General features: G+C 35.4%; 1 protein-coding gene across 1 annotated transcript in view; it reads left to right on the top strand.

The window, feature by feature from the left end:
- Positions 1-14142, top strand: part of CD2AP (CD2 associated protein) — a 128499-nt gene that overhangs the window by 2355 nt on the left and 112002 nt on the right. The gene's annotated exons all lie outside the window — the stretch shown is intronic.

The raw sequence follows: 14142 nt of genomic DNA, 5'->3' as shown, positions 1-14142 counted from the left end.
TTTTGGAGGAAGATTAGCCCTGAGCTAACTACTGCCAGTCCTCCTCTTTTTGCTGAGGAAGCCTGGCTCTGAGCTAACATCCGTGCCCATCTTCCTCTAGTTTATACGTGGGACGCCTACCACAGCATGGCTGCCAAGCAGTGCCATGTCCGCAACCGGGATCCGAACCAGCGAACCCCGGGCCGCTGAGAAGCGGAACGTGCGAACTTAACCGCTGCGCCACCGGGCCGGGCCCTCATTTGCTTGGTTCAGTTATCAGCAGTTTTTATTTCTTGTGATTTAAGATGATAGCTTAAAATATTTACATGATATTTCATCAGGTTTGTGATAAAATGAAAAATCTTTAACTTCTTTGAAATAACTTGGCTATCTATTAAGTGATGGTTCCTACTTTTAGGTGGTACGGCTAGAGAGTGAAGAGCATGGACTGTGGACTAGCACAGCTTAAGGCCAAATTCTGGCTCCTGCACCTGCTCACTGTTATGACTGAGCAAGTTGCTTAACCTCTCTTTGCTTCAGTTTCTTAGTCTATAAATGGGATAAAAATATCAACCTCATAGGATGTTAGGAGGATTGACTGAGTTAATACTTATAAAGTGCTTAGAACAGTGCCATGCTAGTTGCTGTTATTTTCATTTTCAAAGGATTTCCCTAATTCTTCCACCAACTTGAAAAAACAATTCTCAATTTTTGACCTTTGTTAGAAACAGCAATTTCTGTTAAAGGACCAGTGGGATGAGGTGATTTGGTACTAGTGCAGAAATTGACTATTATGTAGTGTATCCTTACAAAAATTATGTCGGAATGGACTTTTTTTTTCAATATTGGATATACTGTAAGAAAGTCCATTATTGGTAGTAAGTTTAATAGTTTAGGAAAACCTAAGAGAAATGAGTACTAGTATAGACTGACTTGAATTTTATGTTAAACTAAAGCACTGTTTTTAGTTTCTGCATTTGTTAAACGTGGAAGAATGCTTATCATTTGAAGCATTCTGTGTGAAAGACTTTGGGGAGATCTTTAGAGAGATAGAAAGGCAATACTTATTTTTCTTATTCTAAAAATACATCTGTATTTCGGAGCAGAATTAGAAAGTGAATGGCACAAAGTGTTACGATATGTGAATTTTCATTTTTGAACAAGTAAGTGGATTTTAAGGACTGAATTTCTCTTAATTTTAGATAAAGTTGTGAACTTTTTATTTTTTGCTGAGAAAGAGTAACCCTGAACTGACATCTGTTGCTAGTCTTCCTCTTTTTTTGCTTGAGGAAGATTAGCCTTGAGCTAATATCGTTGCCAGTCTTCCTCTGTTTTTTTATATGTGGGTCACTGCCACAGCATGACTGACAGTGGTGTAGGTCTGCATCTGGGACCTGAACCCGTGAACCCGGGCTGCCAAAGCGAAGTGCACTGAGCACAGCCACCAGGCCATGGGGCCGGCCCCAGTTTATTTTTTTTATAAGCTCACATATGTAACAAGTCAACATGTTTAAATTATGAGGCAGTTTTAATGGACAGAGTTATGCAGTTGGTTTATAGATGATATATGCACTTTTGTAATAGAGTGATTTATTTCTTTGTTTTTCTTTATTGCACTCTTTGGAGAAAATCTTGGTTCATACAGATAAGTAGTGGCAAATAGAAATTGTCTGCTAATGGCTCACCTTTCAATCTCAGGATTTACTTCAATTAAACTAATCCAGAGTGTGAAAGAGGAATATTAGGAAATTTTCTTTCAAATTTGGATCACTAGCAAATCTAATAATCAGTTGTATTCCTTAATTAGTAAGTACTCCTGATCAGATTTTTCTAAGTGTTTCAAACTTTTAATAGTTATAATTCCATAAAATCACATTAAGGGTGAAAATTCACATCATATTATTTTATGTTTTTCTATAGAAACTAGCCTGAAGTTTGACGTGTATCTCTCTAAATGTGGGATTTACACAGTAAAATTATATCATATTAACTTAATATTCTCTAGATTTTAAGGCATTTAAGATAAAAAAGTTATAAATATGAAATGCTGTTGGTTCATTCCATATTGCTGTTCAAAATAACCTCTAAATTTTTATTTTGTACATAATTTGAAGCTATGATTTTTTTTCTTCCCTCATTTGTCATGGAATATCCTCCGCTATTAAATGTACTTTACGTATGATAAATGTTTAATTTTTTAATGTCTATGAAGCAATGGTATTGTGTCGAGGGCTGAAAGATAGAGAAAGAAGTGTAATGAATCTTGGTTTGGATAAGAATAGGACATAGCTGCAGATCTGCTTCCTAGGTGGACTGGTGAAACCAGTTGTGAAAAATCTGAAAGTTTTCAGAGTTTGTCTTCAGAAAAGAAAGAAGAAAGCCTAATATGATGTGATTGAAATTTAGGTAAATTGGGAAATCATTATGAGGGAGCTGTGACTCAGTTGTAGTATTTGAAATTCAACTACTAGACAGATTGACCTCCAACAGGATTTAGGTCTTTCTAGATGCGGGGAGAGACCAGAACACTGGTCTGAGAAATTTGGACAAAGGTCCACATATGCCTACGGTCAGCTTTTCACCATAGGCATATGTGTAGCAAAAGGCAGTGTGTAGACAGGTAGATGGAGCAGGGCAGCTTGGTGTGGGAGTGGCATGGTGGTTGGTAGCAGGCGCTAGGTAGAGGTTCAGACTGGCATCTTGGGTGAAAAGAGAGGGCGTTTGGCAGTAGGCCTTGAGGACCTAGCTACAGGTAAACAACCAGACAGGGTTCAGATTTCTCATGAGAGATACGAGGTAGGTGTTTGTTCCCAGGAACAGAAAATGAGCTTGGTTATTGAAATTGTTGAGGATGAGCTAAGCGGTAAAATTGAGAAGATGTTGGGCTTCTAAGATATAGATCCTTTGTACTTATTTTCTGTCTTGGGACTACAGTCTGCATTAGTAACTGGGTCTGTAACTGTGATATAAGTGGTCCTGAATAACTGGGGTGAAATTAGATCCTCTATCTAAATGCTTGAGGATAGTCCCTGGTCACAGTCCAGCACTCCCTTTGTTTTTTTGGTCTCAAGGATTTGATGTGTCTGCTGCTGCTTTGCTGCTCTTTTTCACCTGAGTTCCTCTGCTTTGAGACCCAATGCAAAGCAGATTACGAAGTTTCCATATACCCTTCTGTTTCAGAAACAAGCACACAATCCTTAACAGCGTTAAGTAGTCATAACTGCCAATATAATAATGAATGGGCAAGTAAGGCATAAGAAATTTGAACATACTTCTAATTGTTGGGCCCTTGGTTTCACTGAAGTAGTGTTAAGCTAGTTATTAAGAAAAAGTTTTCTTGGGATTTTTTTTGTAGAGTCTATCCTTTTCAGTCCTCCCTCATGCTCCCCCACAGCATTCTTTTAGGTTTATGTTAGATGGATGTTCAGACGAGTTCACAGGGTCGTTTATTACCACTATTCAGCAGGTAGAGAATTCTCTTCATAATCTTACTAGGGCTTTTCTGACCTGAGACTGTGCTATAGTACTTTAATTTTTCAGTTGTAACCTTGGTTTTAGCTCTAAGTGAGGAAGCCATTTTCCTTCTGGGCTCCTAAGTGTTTCCTCCTTTGGGCTAAATTTGACATTACCTCTTTTTTGTTTTGTTTTGGTTTTTGTTAGTTTCTGAAGGTCTCAGGTGCCTGGATGTTCTCCTTTCTTACTGACTGCTTTCATTCACCCGAAAGCATATTTTCTAGTTATTTGCACTTAAAGGAGCTTTTGCTCTAAGAAGAAACTCCGGTTTTTAAAAATTCATTATTCTAAATTGATATCTAGCCTAAGATGTTGATCTGATGTCAGATATGGCAGTGTTATGGACTCTTGTCTTTCCTAGAGCCTCTTTATACCATATCCTTCCTTTCCAGTGCCTCCAGTAGACTTGCATTTTATAATCTTTCAAATTTCGTATACTTTATTAAACTTCCCATCATGATCCCATTGTTTCTCACCTAATTTAAAAATAGAGATGACTAACATGAGATCCTGAATTCCAGTATCTATTTTGTGCCACTGAGCTTAGATTCTTTTTGATGATTCAGTGGCCAGGTAATTCCAAGAGAGTGACTGTGTGGCATCTGATCACTAGGAGTTTCTAGTAGGGAAATACTTTAAGTATGGTGACAGTGACAAACAGTTACCATCAACATTAAGAGAGAGGTTCTATCACAAGGTGGCATCATCAGGGAAAGGATCTTTATATGAGAGATTGATTAATCAAGAAGTATTTGCCTTAATGTGAGGAATGTGATTAATACCGTGTTAGGGGATTAGGACAAATGTGTTTTGGTGCTTCACGTGGTTTACAGCAGTGGTAGGGGTTGGGCATATTAGTAGAATCATCTGGATTTTTAAAAAATTTCCCACAACCCGTGGAGAGTCATTCTTTCTTTCTTTCTTTTTTGCTGAGGAAGATTGGCTCTGAGCTAACATCCATTGCCAGTCTTCCTCTTTTTTTTGCCCCCTCCGCAAATCCCCAGTACGTAGTTGTATATCCTAGTTGTGGGTCGTTCTAGTTCTTCTTATATGGGATGCCACCACAGCATGGCTTGATGAACGGTGTGTAGGTCCCTGCCCAGGATCTGAACCGGCAAACCCTGGGCTGCCAAAGTGGAGCACGTGAACTTGGCCATGGGGCCAGCCCCCTGGAGATTCTGATATAAATGCTTCAGCCTCTGTCTCCCTCCAGTTGCTGATGAGTGTCATGAATGTGTTGGGATGGCTTACAGTGTTGTGATAGAAATATGACTTAACATGTGAGAATAAAACTTAACATGTGAATTATTAGAAATCCAAACAAGAGAGGGAATGTTGTACATTAAGAGGATGTGTTCCAATGTCAGAAATGGTAAAATGTAATAGTAGAGGCATAAGGAATATCAGGATATAGATTCCTGCATTGGAAGGCAAATAGGATTTGTTCATCTCTGATTAATTTGACAGTGACATAGTGAATGAGTATTTGGCAAGAGCCAAAATATTTTTTTCTCTACTCCTGGCACTGAGTCTTTAGAGTGAAGTATGCCTCCATTTGAACTGATATCTTTAAGATCCTTTTACCTGAAATATGAAGACTGTCTTAACCTTCTTAGTGTCTGTCAGTGCTCCAGTGCTGAGGAGGCCAGGAATTTACCTAACATCCAGACTGACCTTATTAACTGTACGAGTGTCATTCTTAGAGTATTTATCATGATGATTGTAATAAGTGCCAAATTGTTTGTTTTGGATTATAAGTGTAGAAGTTCAGATACTTGTAAAATTGAGAACATATAGTTTTGGGTAAAGTAAAGTATATATCTTTCAAATGTATATTCTTCTGCATTTTTTCATTCTTTGTTTAGAAACAACTTTCAATTTATTTAGAAATGGGTCCTAATATCAAAGTTTTATATTAGACTTTAGTTACAATTCCTGCTCTGTTGCAGCAGGTTGCACTCGAGTGAGTATTTTACTCTTCTGGAGTGTGTGTGTGATGTGTGTGTGTGCGTGTGCACATGTTATATAAGATGAAGACTCCATTTTTATTTACTACTAGTTAGACCATTCTTATCAAACACATTTTATGAAGCAGTTAAAGAAATGACCTTATGGGACCGGCCCCGTGGCTGAGTGGTTAAGTTCGCGCGCTCCGCTTTGGCAGCCTAGGGTTTTGCCGGTTCGGATCCTGGGCGCGAACGTGGCACCGCTTGTCAAGCCATGCTGAGGGGGCATCCCGCATGCCACAAGTGGAAGGAACCACAACTAAAAATACATACAGTTATGTACCGGGGGTGCTTTGGGGAGAAAAAGGGAAAATAAAATCTTAAAAAAAAAAAAAAGACCTTAAAAGATGAAAATAAATCACTTGAGAGTTCAGCATGAATGTCAAATGGAAATGTAAAGGCTATATTTTAAATCTCAAGGTAACTTTTTCTCACAAAAATTTCCTATATTTTTTATATTCTATAAAACCCAGTTGAACTTATAATTAGAACCTCATAGTTTAAAGCCTAAATAAATACTCCTTTGTTATTCTCATTTCATATGTAATGACCTTACTTGCCCTGAGCTTATTGATGCCAGAGACTGCATCACTTATTTTATTCTCTTTAAAAAATTTAACACCCTTGAAAACTAGCATAAATTTGAGAACCTGCTATGTGTCTACTAAGCTTATGATTTAATAATACTTTACTTTGGAGTAATTGGGGAGAGGGGCCAGTCTAATAAATAATACCAAACTTAAATATATTGAAATATATAAAACAGGCTGACAGAGAGTTGCCTATTGGAGTTACTCTTTCAAGTTGGTGGATGAGATCTAACTTTCATTTTCGAAATAAACTGTTTAATCCTTTCTTTATGACTCATTGAGGCCCTTAAGTCCCTTTAGTAGAGAATCAGTATCTGGGCTATTGAGCATCTTGTCAGGTGAGTCTGCTGATTGCCTACTCCGTGTGTGTTACATGTGCCTAGTAAATAAAGGGAAAATTACCTATTTTGCAGACGAGAGACATTTCTGTATGAATCTACAATTTATCATGTTAAATTAGGCATAAAGGCTTAGTGTGCTTAAAAAAGTTTAAAATAATTTAAACAATGTTGGTTGAACTGTAAAATTATACCATTTTTAAATGGATGTTGTGAAGCAAGTATACATATGTTCTTTGAGGCATACTAAATTAATAAATTACATACATAATTTAAAATTTTCTAGTAGCTTTAAAAAATAAAAAAGAACAGGGGAAATTAATTTTAATATTTTGGATATGTTGGGTTAAGGAAAATACGTCATTTCAACATATTCAGAATAAAAAGTTATTGAGACAGTTTGCATTTTTTTTCCTTCTTTGAAATCTACTGTGTATTTTGCTTTTACATAACATCTTAGTTTGGACTAGCCACAATTCAAGTGTTCAGTTGTCACCTGTGGTTTGTGGTGACCAGCTGAATAGTGCAGTTTTAGAATGTAAACCGTATAGGTTTGTTGTGAATCTAATGTGAGTATATGTGAAAATATTTTTAAAGTATTATGCACTTGTAAATTATTATATAAGGCATTGTGCTGTTTTAGGGTTTGTCACTGATAGATAAACCATTTTGGCCTTATCTGGTTAATTCTGTATTAGATATTTAATTAATGATAATTTATTCTAATTGAATAACTTAAGTATATTTTTTCATGGAAAAAATGCTCAGTTTAGTGGATTGCATGGAATAGATCTGAAGTTTATTTCATTCTGTTTTCTAAATAAAATGTGGTTTTTGGCACTTGGCCTACCAATGTATTAAGAGAATTTGAAGCTCTTGAACGACATTTGGGTTGTTACTTGAACCTATAACTTGGCCTTAGTAATTAGAGAGCTGTTTTTTCAGTTTATGTTGCTTAACTTCAGAGATAAGATTTAAGAGGGATATTTCACAAATAATTGAATGCTCTTGGTCAAGAACTCAAAAGGAAAACAGAAATAATAATTGGAGATGTAAGTTCTCCAATATGACATGGAGAGAACATTTCAGCAGATTGTCAATGTTAAACATAAAATTTTGCATGGACCTTTGTGGTGGGTTTGTTCTGGGTAAAGGGTCTGTATCTTTTAGTGAATTTTCAGTGAGGGTTTTATGATCTGAGAAAAGTTCTGAAGGAGTGTTAAACAGGTATTATGTGACTTCTTTCCCACATTCTAACTTTTCTAGTTCTTTTTAATCAGTCATATCCCACGCTAATTGTTTTTTCCCAGAATGATAGTAATTATAATTCTATCATCAGTAAATACTTGGGTTTAAATTTGACAGATGTTTCTTGAGGTCTTCGTATATATCAGCACAGACAAAAGCACTCAAAATACAAATTAGGCAAGATCCATGCCCTTAGATTCTTAATCACTAGTGTGGGAGTTTGCAGTATTTTGTGATGGGTATGAACTTTTAGTGAACATTATTAGGTACCTCTGTTTCAGGCGGAGTTTTTAAGCGCTTTACAGGTATTATCTCGTTTACTTCTCAGTACAGATCTGTACATTTTTGGGTACTGTTATTTTTCTCATTTTACAAATAGCAAACAAGCACAGAAGTAGTAATTACTACTGAACCCAGGCAGTGCTATTCCAGTGCTCGTATTCTTAACCACTGTAAAATGTCGAACAAATTCCTAACTCTTTCTCTGAGAGGTGTCCTTTGGGTTACAGATAATGGGCATTCTCGATCCTCGTTATCCTGCCCTATTTTTTTTTTTAATCCATCCTGTCCACAGTGTAATTTACTTCATAATTTCCTTATATACTATGTTTATTTCTGTCTCACCTGTTAGAATATAAACTCCAGGAGTGCAGAGAGCTTTGGTTTTTTTCTTAGATATATCCAAGTGCCTAGAAGAAGTGCCTTCCAGTAGCAGCCACTCAAATATTTACTGAGTGTTGTGTATGTTTATATTTGTGTTGAAATAAGAATTTAAGATTTTAGGTAATATGATATTTTTCATTTCAGTGCTACAAATAGCTGTTGAGTGTATACTATATGTCAGGTACTGTGATGGGATTTAGGAGTACAAAGATGAGTAAGACATAGTCCCCTGCTCTCAACTCTGGCCAGATAAAGTTTTTTGGTAATTTAAATTTAACATTTCTTTGGTGATAAGAATTTAGGTTCTTGTTTTTTGTGTGCATGCATTTATTTTTGGTGGATGCTTAGAAACATGGAGAAATTAAAATGATTCAGATTTTTTTCATGATTCTGATTATTCTTGTAGGTTCTTGTGGTTGTCTGTGTAACTTCATTATGTTTTTAAAGTCTACTTCGAAAGCGAGCAAAATTTTTTTCTAGCAACTTCCCACTTTTTGGTAAGCTTAAGATTTCTTTTTAGCGGATATTTTGCTGATTTTAGCATTTAAGGAATGCTTACATTGCTAGGCATTTTATTGAGCATTTAATCCCCACAGTAGCATTGTAGGGTAAAACATAGTTCTTAGATTCATAAATTGAAATCAGAGAGTGTTACTTACCCAAGGTCAGAGACTGTGTGGAGAAGGCAAGATCAAGCTTGCATTGGTCTAATTTCAAAGCATGTCTTCTTAATTATTTCTTGAAACATTTTGGGAAAGGGGGAGAATGTTGAGTTAAACAGAGCAAATAATATGAATTGAAATGACTATCTTAATGTGGTTTAAAAATAAATTTAAATGTTTATCACCTAAAAATTGTGCATTACACATTGTTCATGTATTTGGGTAACTGTTTTCTCCTAAAAGATTTTCAACAAATTTTAACTGTGTGTTACACGTTGGTCTTTTACTTATGTATCCAGTAGATTATTGAAGGATTTTTCTGGTGAGTTCTATAAAACTTTATGACAAATATTTATGTGGGAATTTTTTTTATTTGGCTTGAATGGTGCTTAAAACTAATTTGTGATGTTTTCTGAAAGTTAATAATGGGAATAAAAATCTGAATGAGAAATATTTAATTGAATTTTCCAACTTGTTTGCTCTTTAGATGGATTTTGTATTTGCTTTTAAGATTTATTATTTTGGGAGGAGGCATTAATCACATGTGCGTGGTCATTTTTTTGTTTTGTACTAATTCTTAAGTAATTATTCTTTGTGAGATTAAAATCTTTGTTTTCTAAACTTTGATTAAGGTTAATTTTGTGGCTATCTGTCACTTACTGATCTGATTTAGTAATGTTAAAAGGAATGTAATACTGTGTAAGGATTTCCTTATACCACATTTTCTTCTCTTTTTGGATATGTGGTAAGAGTGTATGCTACTAGGAAAACTCTTGCACTCTATTTGAAATACAAAAAGGAGGGATGGGTTTTGTGTATGATATCATAAGATGGACTAAATTTACTTATCCATGTTGAAAAACCTAAGAAATGTTGCTTATCAGTTCTATATGTAACAAGCTCGAGGAAATAAATGACAGAAGTTCTAGCATTACGTAGTTAAAGGGACTTTAGGGATAATAACTGTGCATTTCCTTAGCATTTTGACTATTGGATCTTGGTAACCTCAGGGAACCTAAATAATGAAATGTCATTAGTTAGTGACATTAAGCAACCATTAAGTTTGCATTTCTCCATTTATGGGTGAAGATAGTCCTGGACATAAGAAGCTTTTGGTAAAGATTTTTGGTTTATGCTAAAAAATAAATATTTGATCCTGGAAATTAAAAAAATACTTTTCATTTTTTCAAATAGGAAAAAAGAGGTGGAACCATTAAAGTGTTTCTTTTTTTTTTTTTTAAAGATTTTATTTTTCCTTTTTCTCCCAAACCTCCCTGGTACATAGTTGTGCGTTTTTTGTTGTGGGTCCTTCTAGTTGTGGCATAGTGGGACGCCGCCTCAGCACTGCCTGATGAGCGGTGCCGTGTCTGCGCCCAGGACTCGAACTAGTGAAACCCTTGGCCGCCGAAGTGGAGCGTGCAAACTTAACCACTCATGCATGGGTCTGGCCCCTAAAGTGTTTCTTATTGTTGCTTCTTTGGCTGTAAGCTTCTAATTGTTGCTGAACTTACAGTGAAGTATATTTTTGATAATTTTTGTAAAACTTTCTATATTTTGTCTTTTGTTATAATAAAGGTTAATGCTCAATGGTGTAATATAACCAGTGATATAATATAGAATAGGGTTAATTTGACTGACCCAAATTGATTCCATTCTGATATTTATCTGTGTTGTATTGACCAAAACCAAAGTAAACATTCCCTAGTGAATGTCCATACAACTCAGACCTGTTTGGAATTTGTGGGGATTGTTTGTATTATTTTTTCATGAAAGGTTTTTCATTATTAAAAGAATACATGTTTATGAGGGCAGAACAATTGGAAAACTTTTATAATATTGCCGTTAATATTTTTGTGCATAATCTTTTAAAAAATGTCTGGGTTTAAAAATTTTTAAGCTTGGTTTTCAGAATTTTTTTAAAGAAATCATTTTTTAAATTAATGGTTTTTTTTAAAATCACTATTTTAAAAAAAGAACATTTGTTAACAACTAGTAGAGTCCTTAAAAAATACTCCACCAGCACCCCCACTTGCGCAGCCAGGTTATTAAGTAAAAATGTTTCTTTTTTTTTTTTAAAGTGAAGATTATGTTCTTAGAGTGGCTGTACTTTATTTTAATTGCTTAACTTTCTTTTACTTGTTTTTCAATCTGAGTTTTCATATTTTTCTTTTTAGTTCTTACAGATGCTTTTAATTATTTGCTTTGTTTGCTGCAAATATTTATTCCCAGTTGCCAATTTGTTTGCTTTGAAACTTTGATTGTTTGTTTGCTTTAAGTTTAGAAATTTCTCCTCTTTCCATAATTTTGATAGCCCCTCTCTTTTCCTTCCCTCCCTCCTTGCCTTCCTCCTCCTGCTTCCTTCCTTCCTTCCTTGTGTGTGTATGTATGTGTTAAGAGTTTTCTTTTACTCAAGTAGAATTTATGGGATACGGTGTGAGATGAAAGTCTATATGTAGCATATTCCCCTTATAAAGAATTTTTCAACCTTGGCAGTATTGAATTGACATTTTGGGCCAGAAATTATTTGTTGTTCGGGGCTGTCCTGTGCATTAATGGATGCTTAGCACCACCCCTCACCTCTACCCACTAGTTGCCAGTCGCATTCCCTGAGCTGTAAAAACCAAAAATGTGTCCAGACATTGCCAAGTGTCCCCTGTGGGACAAACATCCTTGTTAAGAACCATTGCCCTAGTGTAAATTAGTTCTGAATTTACATGTTTTAAATCTAGTTATCCTGAGAGAAACTGAATTGCTAATTTAGCCCCAAAGCTTATGTTTTCTGGGGCAAAGCTTGAGGTTAAGATCTCATAGTAGGAGCTTTTTACTGGGACGAGAGGGATTGTGTTCACATAGACACAAAGGCTAGATTTTATTGAATGCTATTTTAGAGTCTGTGGGTCATGTGGTTTTTCTTATTTCACCTATTTAGATGGTAAAAATAGATTTTTCAATTTTAAATCTATGCCATGATAGACCCTGCTTAGTTGTGGTAGCTAATTATCGAATTACGCAGTTGAATTCCCTTTATTGGCATTTAGAACCTTATCTGTTTGAGAGAGTACATTTCTGGGTGTAGTCTTTGGTCTTAATATCATACGAATTATTTCAAATACTGATTATTTTAAAATAGTGAAGCTTCGGAGGCTTGTTTTGTGTTCTACAGTAGTTTTGAAAGAATTATCCTTTAAAACAAATCGTCTGTTTTTAGAAAGTGTTTTTGTGGCCATTTTTACACTTTCTGATTTTATTCAAGGATTATTGACCTGTTTTTTTTTTTTAAATCTCTTTAGTAATTCATGTTTTTTGTTTTTTTAAATAGAAATTTATCCATTTCATTGAGATTTATAGGCTTGGAACTTCATAATATCTAAGAACCAGCCCAGTTTCATAAGTTCTCACATGTCTCTGGGCCTCTTGAATCTGGCCCAGCTCTGCAGCATCTCTCGTTTTTTTTTTTTTTTGAGGAAGATTAGCCCTGAGCTAACTACTGCCCGTCCTCCTCTTTTTGCTGAGGAAGACTGGCCCTGAGCTGACATCCATGCCCATCTTCCTCTACTTTATATGTGGGACGCCTACCACAGCGTGGCGTGCCAAGCAGTGCCATATCCGCACCCGAGATCCGAACTGGCGAACCCTGGGCCACTGAGAAGAGGAACGAGTGAATTTAACTGCTGTGCCACCGGGCCGGCCCCTTGCGGCATCTCTTTTAGAGTGTTGAATTGACAAGGCTCTTTGTGGATTCTGTAATCTCTTGTGGCTCCAGGTTATTGTTCATTGCTCATCCTGGTAGGCTTCTTTGAGGTCTTCAGTCTTTTGAGATGCCTTAAAGTGGATTGATGGATGAGCTAACCATACAAGTGCTCCTGCTGTTCGAGGTCACTTAGTACAATTCATCAATTAAGTAAACATAATTTCAGTGTTTGGTATTAGGATAACTATTCATGTACTGGCAAAATATCCCCAAATATCTCGGATGAATTTATTTTGAAGTTTCCTGACTACAGGAGGATTTGGTTCATTTAGCTGTAATAAATGAGAGGTTAGTGTTTTTGAACATAGTTTGATTATCTGAGAGATGTTAAAAATAGAATGCTACTTTAACGTGTACTAAAAAAGTTTTTACAACAAACTAGTTTTTAAAGAATAAGTTAATTTTACTGGAAAAAACATGGACTATGTTGAAATTAAAGTTGGACATTTCAGTAGAGATTTTGTACCTGAAAGTCAACTTGATACAATTCTTCAAGATGGCAAAAATAATTTATAAAGTAATTTGACGTAATGTAAGGAGGAGTTCATTGTACTGAAGTGACATTTACTGCTGGTGCATATTTTTTGCTATACCTTTCGTAACTCACTAGAATAATAATTTGAAGAACATTGTGTATATTTTACATATATACATATTGTGTATATTTTATATATACATATTATATATAAGAATATTATAAAGGACACTGAAGTACTTAACAATTCTCATATCCAGACATAGACATTACAATTAAGTAGACGGCTAAGAGCAAAAGCCTTATTAGCATTGAGTAAATAGTCAGGAACTTGAAAAACAGTGCATTTGTAAGTCAGGATTTCTTGTTCCATATGACTTGTTCTATGGAATTTGTGGTTTCTAAGATAGTAAAGTGTTGTTGGAAGATTGGGGTTAACCTTTTTGTATTGATTTTGGCCTTGGTAACCGAATTAGAGAATTCTCTAAGAGACTAGGGCAGATAGGATTTATGGCTTTTTAAAATGGGATTCCTTCAGGGTTGAAACCGGAGCTCTAACTGGCTGTACAACTAGGTGAAAGGTTTTGCTATATACTATGGGACATAACATCAGATACCCTCCTGTATCACCTTGGAATGAAACCTTCACTGGAAAAGAGTGACATTATGATACGAAACACTCTTGCGTAGTTGGGGTTCTGCCACACTAACATTCTGTAGATAGAGTACGCTATGGGATACCAACATTAGTAACATCTTTCTGGTTATAAAACTCTTCATCTAGGAAGTTTAGAAAATCCAGAGAGAATAAAGAAGGAGAAAAAAGACCTATAAACTTTCTACAAAGCTAACGGTTACTTTGATGTATTTTAGATCTTAAAAAAAATGTTTTATAGATTTGGTTCATACTTTACATA

This window comes from Equus quagga, chromosome 15, assembly GCF_021613505.1.
Source record: "Equus quagga isolate Etosha38 chromosome 15, UCLA_HA_Equagga_1.0, whole genome shotgun sequence".
Classification (NCBI taxonomy): Eukaryota; Metazoa; Chordata; class Mammalia; order Perissodactyla; family Equidae; genus Equus; species Equus quagga.
This window is presented reverse-complemented; position numbering and strand designations above follow the sequence as displayed.